Source organism: Bos indicus x Bos taurus, chromosome 1 (genome assembly GCF_003369695.1).
Source record: "Bos indicus x Bos taurus breed Angus x Brahman F1 hybrid chromosome 1, Bos_hybrid_MaternalHap_v2.0, whole genome shotgun sequence".
Lineage (NCBI taxonomy): Eukaryota > Metazoa > Chordata > Mammalia > Artiodactyla > Bovidae > Bos > Bos indicus x Bos taurus.
In genome coordinates this window covers 28,634,591-28,643,822 of record NC_040076.1, presented here as the reverse complement: position 1 = coordinate 28,643,822, position 9,232 = coordinate 28,634,591, and the positions used below count along the sequence as shown (strand labels likewise).

The 9,232-nt window shown below is 39.6% G+C and overlaps 1 non-coding gene across 1 annotated transcript; it reads left to right on the top strand.

The window, feature by feature from the left end:
• Positions 1-507: 507 nt before the first annotated feature.
• On the top strand, positions 508-579 carry TRNAS-GGA. The gene has a single exon. It is a non-coding gene; the product is annotated as a tRNA-Ser (tRNA).
• Positions 580-9,232: the final 8,653 nt, after the last annotated feature.

The following is a 9,232-nucleotide window of genomic DNA, read 5'->3' as shown; positions in this document are numbered from 1 at the left end:
GCTCTTCTAAAGAGTTAGCAATGGGTGTTTGCATATGTACAAGGATTTGTGGGCAGTAACAGTGAGATGCATTATGATTTTGGTAACTGCCATCATGTATTTTACTTGGGCTTCACATTTGGTAAGACCCACCTGTTTCTCCTCACCTCCTAATAATCCAGTATGACATTCTGGGGAGCTGGTTAAGTTTCTCTAAGAAATTAAGTTCTCACCTGATCTTCTATGTTCCCAAGAGGCCCAATTTGGTTGCCATCTGAATTTTTAAAAACAGAGGTCAAGCTGCATTTGGAATCTTGAACAAAGATTCCTTCCTCCACCTTCCCTACCCCTCCTTTTTATTTATGAATAAAAATCACATGAATTGGAAATGGTTTCATTTTTAAAGGCAAGAATAAAATATTATTACTGAAGTCCAGGGCTGAGGCCTCAATCAGCACTTCTCATATTTCTGGCAAACTCAGGTGATCTCAATTTGGTACAAACTAATCTAGAGCCTTCCTGGTGGCTTCCCTGGTGGCTCAGAGGTTAAAGCGTCTGCCTGGAATGCAGGAGACCCGGGTTCGATCCCTGGATCGGGAAGATCCCCTGGAGAAGGAAATACCAACCACTCCAGTACTCTTGCCTGGAGAATCCCATGGAGGGAGGAGCCTGGTAGGCTACAGTCCATGGGGTCGCAAAGAGTCAGACACGACTGAGTGACTTCACTTTCAATCTAGAGCCAGGTCATCCAAAATGAGGCATATTTGCCACAGAGAGGCTGACCTCAGAAGAAAGATCAGAATTTATATGGCTATGCAGCTTTATATAGCTTATATGTGTATAGTATATATATTTATACATTTTATCATTGTTCATTGGCACCTTGTGTTGGGTTTAAATAATATAATATATTCTGACACTGTTGCATTTATGTAATTTATTTTAAAAAACTAAATAGATTTTGGGGTGGAGTTAATCATTTTTTTAACTGATGGATACATCAAATTAGAAAAAGAAAAACTTTGGCCATCCACGATCTCAGCAATCTTCTTTCCTTGCAATCTATCGTTTGCAAGATTCTCTATCTGGAGAAGACTTACAAACACCAAACGGAAGCCTCTATGCTGAATTTGTGTGCACCCCACACAATATTAGGGGAACTTTCTGGTGTCTCAGCACCATAATGGCCTCTGTTAGAAAGCTCAACCCAGTTTAGGTATTTTCTACCCAGTGCAGTTCAGTTGCTCAGTCATCTCCAACTCTTTGCGACTCCATGGACTGCAGCATGCCAGGCTTCCCTGTCCATCACCAACACCCGAAGATTACTCAAACTCATGTCCATCAAGTCGGGGATGCCATCCAACCATCTCATCCTCTGTCATCCCCTTCTCCTCCTGCCTTCAATTTTTCACAGCATCAAGGTCTTTTCCAATGAGTCCGTTGTTCACAACAGGTGGCCAAATTATTGGAGTTTCAGCTTCAGCATCAGTCCTTCCAATGAATATTCAGGACTGATTTCCTTTAGGATGGACTGGTTGGATCTCTTTGCAGTCCAAGGGACTCTCAGGAGTCTTCTCCAACACCACAGTTCAGAAGCATCCATTCTTTGGCACTCAGCTTTCTTTATAGTCCAACTCTCACATCTACATGACTACTAGAAAAACCAAAGCTTTGACTAGATGGACCTTTGTTGGCAAAGTAATGTCTCTGCTTTGTAAAATGCTGTCTAAGTTGGTCATAACTTTTCTTCCAAGGAGCAAGCATCTTTTAATTTCTTGGCTGCAGTCACTATCTGCAGTGATTTTGGAGCCCCCAAAATAAAGTCTGCCACTGCTTCCATTGTTTCTCCATCTTTTTGCCATGAAGTGATGGGACCAGATGCCATGATCTTAGTTGCCTGAATGTTGAGTTTTAAGCCATCTCTCACTCTTCTCTTTCACTTGCATCAAGAAGCTCTTTAGTTCTTCTTTGTTTTCTGCCATAAGCGTGGTGTCATCTGCATATCTGAGGTTATTGATATTTCTCCTGGAAATCTTGATTCCAACTTGTGCTTCATCCAGTCCAGCATTTCTCATGATGTATTCTGCATATAAGTTATATAAGCAGGATGACAATATATAGCTTTGATGTACTCCTTTCCTAATTTGAAACAAGTCTATTGTTCCAAGTTCAATTCTAACTGTTGCTGCTTGACCTGCATACAGATTTTTCAGGATGCAGGTCAGGTGGTTTGCTATTCCCATCTCTATAGTAATTTCCCACAGTTTATTGTGATCCACATAGTCAAAGGCATTGACATAGTCAATAAAGCAGAAGTAGATATTTTTCTGGAACTCTCTCACTTTTTTGATGATCCAACGGATGTTGGCAATTTGATCTCTGGTTTCTCTGCTTTTTCTAAATCCAGCTTGAACATCGGGAAGTTCATGGTTACGTACTATTGAAGCCTGGTTTGGAAGATTTTGTGCATTACTTTACTAGCATGTGGAGTGAATGCAATTGTGCAGTAGTTTGAGCATTCTTTGGCATTGCCCTTCTTTGGGATTGGAATGAAAACTGACCTTTTCCAGTCCTGTGGCCACTGCTGAGTTTTCCAAATTTGCTGGCATATTGAGTACAGCACTTTCACAGCATCATCTTTTAGGATTTGCAATAGCTCAACTGGAATTCCATCACCTCCACTAGCTTTGTTTGTAGTGCTGCTTCCTAAGGCCCACTTGACTTCGCATTCCAGGATGTCTGGCTCTAGGTGAGTGATCACACCATTGTGATTATCTGGGCAGTGAAGATCTTTTTTGTATATTTCTTCTGTGTATTCTTGCTACCTTTTCTTAATATCTTCTGCTTCTGTCAGGTCCATACCATTTCTGTCCTGTATTGTGCACATGTTTGCATGAAATGTTCCCTTGGTATCTCTAATTCTCTTGAAGAGATCTTTAGTCTTTCCCATTCTATTATTTTCCTCTATTTACTCCACCCTGTTCCATTTTCCCTGTTCAAATGAGATTAGTATATAAATAGTGAAAAAGCAAGGTTGATGATGGGGTGAAATAGTTTTTGTCAATAGATTTGTGTTGATACAGCCAATGAGCATTTCCGCTTTTCTATGGAGCTTGTTATTTTTTTTTTTATCAAATCACTAGAGATTATATTTTTCCCTCCTCACGGGCTACTAGTTGTTCTAGAAATTGGGCTGTGGCATGTCAGAGAAGGATAATGGGCAGGATAACACTTAAGTTTTTGATCACTATTTATTTGTCATAATTTGCTAGCTTTGCTCTATTAGTTCAACTGGAGCCTCTACTCTATGAGAACATGTTACTTTCTCAGCCTAGAATGTTCACACTTGGCCTAGCTAAAATATTCTTCCATGTCCCCACAAGAATGGGTGCAGGTCACCTCTATGTAGTCACATATGCTCAACACTTACCTCCATAATATATAATTCTTCCTTTTGCTTTAAATTTTCTTCTTTATATTTTTGATACATTCAGAATTTGTTTCTAACAGCTTTATTGAGGTTTAAGAGACATATTCAATTCAGTTCCATCTCAGTCCTGTCCGACTTTTTGTGACCCCATGAACCTCAGCACGCCAGGCCTTCCTGCCCATCACCAACTCCCGGAGTCCACCCAAACCCATGCCCATCGAGTTGATGATGCCATCCAACCATCTCATCCTCTGTTGTCCCCTTCTCTTGCCCTCAATCTTTCCCGGCATCAAGGGTCTTTTCAAATGAGTCAGCTCTTCGCATCAGGTGGCCAAAGTATTGAAGTTTCAGCTTCAACATCAGCCCTTCCAATGAACACCCAGGACTGATCTCCTTTAGGATGGACTGGTTGGATCTCCTTGCAGTCCAAGGGACTCTCAAGAGTCTTCTCCAACACCGCAGTTCAGAAGCACCCATTCTTTGATGCTCAGCTTTCTTTGTAGCCCAACTCTTACATCCATACATGACCACTGGAAAAACCATAGACTTGACTACACAGACCTTTGTTGGCAAAGTAATGTCTGTGCTTTTGAATATGCTATCTAGGTTGGTCATAACTTTCCTTCTAAGGAGTAAGCGTCTTTTAATTTCATGGCTGCAATCACCATCTGTGGTGATTATTAGGCAGGTACAAAAATAACTGCGGTTTTGCATTGTTGAAATTTGCTGTTTGATATTGGAATACTTTCTTAAATAAATGTGGTTAGGTTAAACATTATTTTAATGCCCAATTCTCACTTTATATTTTTGTTCATGACTTATTACTTGCTGTGTATTTTATATTTATTTTAAACTATGGAAATGATGTTAGACAAAAAACAAATTTGAGTAATTTCCTTATTCGAGTTCAAGATGAGTCATAAAGCTGTGGAGACAACACACATCAGCAATGCATTTGGCCCATAAACTGCTGCTGAACTTACAGTGCAGTGGTGGTTCAAGAAGATTTGCAAAGGAGACCAGAGACTTGAAGATGAAGAACATAGTGCCCGGTCATCAGAAGTTGACAATGACCAACTGAGAGCCATCATCTAAGCTGATCTTCTTACAACTAAATAAGAAGTTGCCAAAGAATTCAATGTCAACCACGCTATGGGCAATTGACATTTGAAGCAAATTGGAAAGGTGAAAAACTCAATAAGTGATGCCACATGAGCTGACCACAAAACAAAACAAAACAAAAACATCATTCTGTAGTGTCATCTTGCAACAACAACAAACCTTTTCTTGATCAGATTGTGACATGCAATGAAAGGTAGATTTTATATGACAGCCAGTGATGACCAGCTCAGTGATTATAGCCAGAAGATGCTCCAAAGCACTTCCCAAAGCCAAACTTGCACCAAAAAATAAAAGGTCGTGGTCACTGCTTGTTAGTCTGCTGCCCGTCTGAACCAATACAGCTTTCTGAATCCTGGTGAAACCATTACACCTGAGAAGTATGCTCAACAAATCAATTAGATGCACCAAAAACTGCAATGTCTGCAGCTGGCATTGGTCAACAGATACAGCCCAATTCTTCTTCATGACAATGTCCAACTGCAGGTCTCACAATCAACACTTCAAATGTTAAATGAATTGTGCTACAAAGTTTTTTTTTTTAATTTTATTTTATTTTAAAATTTTACAGTATTGTATTAGTTTTGCCAAACATCGAAATGAATCCGCCACAGGTATACCCGCATTCCCCATCCTGAACCCTCCTCCCTCCTCCCTCCCCATACCCTCCCTCTGGGTCATCCCAGTGCACCAGCCCCAAGCATCCAGTATCGTGCATCGAACCTGGACTGGCGACTCATTTCATACATGATATTATACATGTTTCAATGCCATTCTCCCAAATCTCCCCACCCTCTCCCTCTCCCACAGAGTCCATAAGACTGATCTATATATCAGTGTCTCTTTTGCTGTCTCGTACACAGGGTTATTGTTACCATCTTTCTAAATTCCATATATATGTGTTAGTATACTGTATTGGTGTTTTTCTTTCTGGCTTACTTCACTCTGTATAATAGGTTCCAGTTTCATCCACCTCATTAGAACTGATTCAAATGTATTCTTTTTAATGGCTGAGTAATACTCCATTGTATATATGTACCATAGCTTTCTTATCCACTCATCTGCTGATGGACATCTAGGTTGCTTCCATATTCCGCCATGTTCACCTGACACTTCGCCAAATGATTACCACTTCTTCAAGCATCTTGACAACTCTTTGCAGGGAAAATGCTTCCACAATCAGCAGGAGGCAGAAGATGCTTTCCAAGAGTTTGTTGAATCCCAAAGCATGGATTTTTATGCTGCAGGAATAAACCAACTTATTTCTTGTTGGCAAAAATGTGTTGATTATAATGGTTCCTATTTTGATTAATAAATGTGTTTGATCCTAGTTATAATGAATTAAAATTCATGTTCTGAAACTACAGATATGTTTGAAAGTGAAAGTGAAAGCTACTCAGTCATGTCCAACTCTTTGCAACCCCATGGACCATAAAGTCCATGGAATTCTCCAGGCCAGAATACTCTAGTGGGTAGCTGTTCCCTTCTCCAGGGGATCTTCTCAACCCAGGGATCGAACTCAGGTCTCCCACATTGCAGGTGGATACTTTATCAGCTGAGGCACAAGGGAAGTACAATTATGCTTGTACCAACCCAATACAGTAAGTTGCACACATTTTGAAAACAAAAGGTGCTGTTTGACATACATATACACTCATGAATCCATCATCTCAATCAAGATTATTAACATATCTATCATCCCAAAAGATCCCTGTACTTTTGTACACTTTCTTCTGCTCTTTCCCTCTAACCCAGGCAGCCCTTGATCAGTTTTTTTTTTTTTTTTTCAGTTTTGCTTTCAATTTATAGAATGTTATAGTAATGGGGTCATATGTATTTATTTTTCTGGCTTCATTCCATCTGATTATCTTACATTTATTGATAATATGTGAATTAATAGTTTATTTATTTATACTTCAAAGTAATAGTCTAATGTATGAAATAGCAGTTTATTTAGCCATTTACCTGATTGTTGTCCACAAATATGCTATTCAAATATAAAGCAGCTAATAAACAATGTGTGAACTTTAAATATATAGATATAGTTGTGATATGAATGTTTAGCATGATATGAACCCTCATGACAAATTTTTGTGTATAATAAAATATAAGTGTAAGGACAATGTTATACAGATGATCTCTAGAATGGTATCTTGCATAATTGTGACTTTATGCCATATGTTTTTATTTCTTTTGGCTGAATGTCAAAGATTTGAATGACTGGATAATGTGTGCATGCATACTCAGTTGCTCAATCGAGTCTGACTCTTTTGTGACCTCATGGATTGTACCCTGGCAGGCTCCTCTGTTTATGGAATTTTTGAGGCAAGAATAATAATACTAAGTGGGTTGTCATTTAGGGATGCAATCAGTTCAGTTCAGTTGCTCAGTCATGTCCAATTCTTTGCGACCCCATGAACTGCAGCACACCAGGCCTCTTTGTCCATCACCAACTCCCAGAGTCCACCCAAACCCATGTCCCTTGAGTCAGTGATGCCATCCAACCATCTCATCCTCTGTTGTCCCCTTCTCCTCCTGCCCTCAATCTTTCCCAGCATCAGGATCTTTTCAAATGAGTCAGCTCTTCGCATCAGGTGGCCAAAATATTGGAGTTTCAGCTTCAACATCAGTCTTTCCAATGGACACCCAGGACTGATTTCCTTTAGGATGGACTGGTTGGATCTCCTCCAACAAGGAGTTATATATTTAACTTAAAAAAAAATGAAGTAGCCACATTGTTTTTGAAAGTGGTTTTATCAATTTTCATTCCGACCAGCAGATTATGAGATTTTTTGTTGCTCCACTTTTCAATTGATCTAATTAGTCAGTCTTTTTAGACATTTGTGCAAAGGTATCTCAGGCTCCTGAAATGGTGCTAGTGGTAAAGAACCTGCCTGCCAATGCAGGAGACAGGAGATGCTGGTTCAGTCCCTGGGTTGGGAAGATCCCCTGGAGGAGGACACAGCAATCCACTCCAGCATTCTGGCCTGGAGAACCTCATGGACAGAGGAGCCTGCAGTCCAGTGGATTGTAACAAGTTGGACATGACTGCAGCAACTTAGGATGCATGCAGCTAAAGGTATCTCATTGATTTAATTTATATTAAATGCCTAATGACCAAACACATTGAGCTGCTGTCAGATTTGCTTAGTTACTATCCTTGCATTTTGATGAAGTGTTTATTAAAGGATATTGTCCAATTTTTATTTTGTTATTATTGGTTTTTGAGAATTATCTGTTCTGGATGTACGTCCTTTATCTGATATGATTTGCAAATATTTCAACCAGGCTGCAAATAGTATTTTATTCTTTTAAAAGTATTTTTGATGGTGGTGGTTTAGTCATTAAGTTGTGTCAGACTCTTGCGACCCTATAGACTGTAGCCCGCCAGGCTCCTCTGTCCATGGGATTCTCCAGGTAAGAATACTGGAGTGGATTGCCATTCCCTTCTTCAGAGTATCTTCCAACATGGGGATCGAACCCAGGTCTCCTGCATTGCAGGCAGATTCTTTACCAACTGAGCTACAAGGGAAGCCCTTTAAAAGAGCAGAAGTTCTGCATTTTGTGTGAGTCCCATCAATTATTTTTTTTAATGAAAGGAGGTTTCAATGTTATGTTTAAAATTCTTTTCCTAAAAGATTAAAAAAAGTTGTTTTCTTCTAGAAGATTTATAATTTTAAGTTTCAAATTTAAATCTATGATCCATTTTGACATAGTTTTTGGTATTCCTCAAAGTGCTTTTTTTTTGCATTGTTGCTGTTGTGCAATCACTAAGTCATGTTCAACTTTTGCATCCCCATGAATGGCAGCATGCCAGGCTTCCCTGTCTTTCTGTGTCTCATGGAATTTGCTCAAATTCATGTTCATTGGGTCAGCGATGTCATCCAACCATCTTGTCCTCTGTCATCCCCTTCTCCTTCTGCTTTCAGTCTTTCCCAGCATCCTGTTCTTTTCAAATGAGTCAGTTCTTTGCATTATGTGGTCTAAGTATTGGAGCTGTAGCTTCAGCATCAGTCCTGCTAATGAATATTCAGGGTTGATTTCATTTTAGAACTACTGGTTTGATCTTCTTGCTGTCCAAGAGACTCTCAAGAGTCTTCTCCAGTATCACGGTTCCAAAGCATCAGTTCTTCAGCTTCCAGCCTTCTTTATGGTCCAGCTCTCACATCCATACATAACTACTGGAAACACCATAGCTTTGAGTATATGGACCTTTGTCAGCAAAGGGCTGTCTCTGCTTTTTAATATGCTGGCTAGGTTTGTCATAGTTTTTCTTCCAAGGAGCAGGGTCTTTTAACTGTGTGACTGGAGTCACTATCCACATTGATTTTTGAGCCCAAGAAAGTCTGTCACTGTTTCTACTTTTCCCCTATCTATTTGTCATGAAATGATGGACCAGATTCCATGATCTTAGTGTTTTGAATGTTGAGTTTTAAGCCATCACTTTCAACCTCCTCTTTCACCTTCATCAAGAGGCTCTTTAGTTCCTCTTTGCTTTCCTTTCTGCCATAAGGTGGTATTATCTGCATATCTTAGATTGCTGATATTGCTCCCAGCACTCTTTATTCCAGCTTGTGAGCCATCCAACCTCGCATTTTGCATGACTTATTCTGCATATAAGTTAAATAAACAGGGTGACAATATATAGCCTTGACATACTCCTTTCTCAATTGTAAGAGTATTCAAATTTGTTGTCAAGAATCA